Here is an 819-nt window from a genome sequence, read left to right on the forward strand (position 1 = left end):
TATATATACATATATTCGACAGGCTTCTTTCAGTTTCCGTCTACCAAATCCACTCATAAGGCTTTGGTCGGCCCAAGGCTATAGTAGAAGACACTTGCCCAAGGTGCCACACAGTAGGAATGAACCCAGAACCATGTGGTTGGTAAGCAAGCTACTTACCACACAGCCACTCCTCTCAACAAATCCTCTCTGAATCATGCAAGTGTAAAAGAGTGAACACTAAAATTATGATGATGATGATCTCAATGTTCCTTGAGTAAACTCTGATTAATATTTCATATTTTCTTTCTGTCTTAAATCTGAGGTCTTGTGCTTCCCGTTTACTTAATTCACTTAAACATGTCATAACACTGATTGCCTATTGAGTCATGGACTTTCAGTGATTAACTTGTTTAGATGTACTAAAATTGTACTGCCTAGGTTCATGTATGTTTATCCATCCATTCATCCACATACATATATATGTATGGTAATATATATATGTAGGCGCAGTAGTGGCTGTGTGGTAAGTAGCTAAATCTGTGATCTCTCATATTGTTTATATATATATATATATATACATAATACACAAAACTCTTGGCCCCTGAGTCACTCTGTTGCTTCTACTAAATATTGATAAAATATACATACACAAGCATGCTGTGTGGTAAGAAGCTTGCCTTCCAACCACATGGTTCTGGGTTCAGTATCACTGCGTGGCACCTTGGGCAAGTGTCTTTTAGTATAGCTTCAGGCTGACCAAAGCCTTGTGAGTGGATTTGGAAAACTGAAAGAATCCTGTAGTGTATATATATATATACATACATATATATATATATA

The 819-nt window shown here is 36.8% G+C and overlaps 1 protein-coding gene across 5 annotated transcripts in view; it reads left to right on the top strand.

Annotated features, from left to right (window-relative positions):
- Nucleotides 1-819, top strand: part of LOC106870290 (paladin) — a 141,597-nt gene that overhangs the window by 133,143 nt on the left and 7,635 nt on the right. The window lies entirely within an intron of this gene.

Source organism: Octopus bimaculoides, chromosome 1 (assembly GCF_001194135.2).
Source record: "Octopus bimaculoides isolate UCB-OBI-ISO-001 chromosome 1, ASM119413v2, whole genome shotgun sequence".
Taxonomy (NCBI): domain Eukaryota; kingdom Metazoa; phylum Mollusca; class Cephalopoda; order Octopoda; family Octopodidae; genus Octopus; species Octopus bimaculoides.